This window comes from Prunus avium, chromosome 5, assembly GCF_965620075.1.
Source record: "Prunus avium chromosome 5, drPruAviu1.hap1.1, whole genome shotgun sequence".
NCBI classification, from domain to species: Eukaryota; Viridiplantae; Streptophyta; class Magnoliopsida; order Rosales; family Rosaceae; genus Prunus; species Prunus avium.
The window spans coordinates 2,386,111-2,389,187 of NC_142288.1; positions in this window are offsets into that span (position 1 = coordinate 2,386,111).

A 3,077-nucleotide genomic window follows, 5' to 3' on the forward strand; every position below is an offset into this window, starting at 1 on the left:
TTAGGAATGAACTGCCGTTGAACTTGAATTGTCCAATTTCTCACACGTATTGATTTCAGTTCGAGCCCAAAACTTGGGCAAAATCATAATATGGTGGGAGGAGTCATTTGGTTAGTTTTGAGTGAAATCAAATCGCTAGGAGTATGGAATACACCAACCACTCCAATTAGGAACGAACTGCCGTTGAACATGAATTGTCCAATTTGGAACACCTATTGATTTCGAATCGAGCCCAAAAGTTGGACAACATCATAATATGGTGGGAGGAGTCATTTGGTGAGTTTTGAGTGAAATCCAATCGCTAGAAGTATGGAATACACCAACCAGGAACGAACTGCCGTTGAACTTGAATTGTCCAATTTCCCACACCTATTGATTTCGAATAGAACCCAAAACTTGGGCAACATCATATTATGGGGGGAGGATTCATTTGGTTAGTTTTGAGTGAAATCCAATCGCAAGAAGTGTGGAATACACCAACCACTCCAATTAGGAACGAACTGCCGTTGAACTTGAATTGTCCAATTTCTCACACCTATTGATTTCGGACCGAGCCCCAAACTTGGGCAACATCATAATACGGTGGGAGGCGTCATTTGGTTAGTTTTGAGTGAAATCCAATCGCTAGAAGTTTGGAATACACCAACCACTCCATTTAGGAACGAACTGCCGTTGAACATGAATTGTCCAATTTCTCACACCTATTGATTTTGGATCGATCCCAAAACTTGGGCAACATCATAATATGGTGGGAGTAGTCATTTGGTTAGTTTTGAGTGAAATCCAATCGCTAGAAGTATGGAATACACCAACCACTCCAACTTGGAACGAACTACCGTTGAACTTGAATTGTCCAATTTGGAACACCTATTGATTTCGGATCGTTCCCAAAACTTGGGCAACATCATAATATGGTGGGAGGAGTCATTTGGTGAGTTTTGAGTGAAATCCAATCGCTAGAAGTATGGAATACACCAACCACTCCAATTAGGAACGAACTGTCGTTGAACTTGAATTGTCCATTTTCTCACACCTATTGATTTCGGATCGAGCCCAAAACTTGGGCAACATCTTAATTTGGTGGGAGGAGTCATTTGGTGAGTTTTGAGTGAAATCCAATCGCTAGAAGTTTGGAATACAACAACGACTCCAATTTGGAACGAACTGCTGTTGAACTTGAATTGTCCAATTTGGAACACCTATTGATTTCGGATCGAGCCCAAAACTTGGGCAACATCATAATATGGTGGGAGGAGTCATTTGGTGAGTTTTGAGTGAAATCCAATCGCTAGAAGTATGGAATACACCAACCACTCCAATTAGGAACGAACTGCCGTTGAACTTCAATTGTCCAATTTGGAACACCTATTGATTTCGGATCGAGCCCAAAACTTGGGCAACATCATAATATGGTGGGAGGATTCATTTGGTGAGTTTTGAGTGAAATCCAATCGCTAGAAGTATGGAATACACTAACCACGCCAATTAGGAACGAACTGCCGTTGAACTTGAATTGTCCAATTTCTCACACCTATGGATTTCGGATCGAGCCCCAAACTTGGGCAACATCATAATATGGTGGGTGGAGTCATTTGGTGAGATTTGAGTGAAATCCAATCACTAGAAGTATGGAATACACCAACCACTCCAATTAGGAACGAACTGCCGTTGAACTTGAATTGTCCAATTTCTCACACGTATTGATTTAGGATCGAGCCCAAAACTTGGGCAACTTCATAGTATGGTGGGACGAGTCATTTGGTGAGTTTTGAGTGAAATCCAATCGCTAGAAATATGGAATACACCAACCACTCCAATTAGGAATGAACTGCCGTTGAACTAGAATTGTCCAATTTCACACACCTATTGATTTCTGATCGAGCCCCAAACGTGGGCAACAACATAATATGGTGGGAGGAGTCATTTGGTTAGTTTTCAGTGAAATCCAATCGCTAGAAGTATGGAATACACCAATCACTCCAATTAGGAACGAACTGCCGTTGAACTTGAATTGTCCAATTTCTCACACCTATTGATTTCGGATCGAGCCCAAAATTTGGGCAACATCATAATGTGGTGGGAGGAGTCATTTGGTGAGTTTTGAGTGAAATCCAATCGCTAGAAGTATGGAATACACCAATCACACCAATTAGGAACGAACTGCCGTTGAACTTGAATTGTCCAATTTCTCACACCTATTGATTTCGGACCGAGCCCAAAACCTGGGCAACATGATAATATGGTGGGAGGGGTCATTTGGTGAGTTTTGGTTGAAATCCAATCGCTAGAAGTATGGAATACACCAACCACCCAAATTAGGAACGAACTGCCGTTGAACTTGAATTGTCCAATTTCTCACACCTATTGATTTCGGATCGAGCCCAAAACCTGGGCAACATGATAATATGGTGGGAGGGGTCATTTGGTGAGTTTTGGGTGAAATCCAATCGCTACAAGGATGGAATACACCAACCACTCCAATTAGGAACGAACTGCCGTTGAACTTGAATTGTCCAATTTCTCACAGCTATTGATTTCGGATCGAGCCCAAAACCTGGGCAACATGATAATAGGGTGGGAGGGGTCATTTGGTGAGTTTTGGGTGAAATCCAATCGCTAGAAGGATGGAATACACCAACCACTCCAATTAGGAACGAACTTCCGTTGAACTTGAATTGTCCAATTTCTCACAGCTATTGATTTCGGATCGAGCCCCAAACTTGGGTAACATGATAATATGGTGGGAGGAGTCATTTGGTGAGTTTTGAATGAAATCCAATCGCTAGAAGTATGGAATACACCAACCACTCCAATTAGGAACGAACTGCCGTTGAACTTGAATTGTCCAATTTGGAACACTTATTGATTTCGGATCGAGCCCAAAACTTGGGCAACATCATTATATGGTGGGAGGAGTCATTTGGTGAGTTTTGAGTGAAATCCAATCGCTAGAAGTACGGAATACACCAACCACTCCAATTAGGAACGAACTGCCGTTGAACTTGAATTGTCCAATTTTGAACACCAATTGATTTCGGATCAAGCCCAAAACTTGGGCAACATCATAATATGGTGGG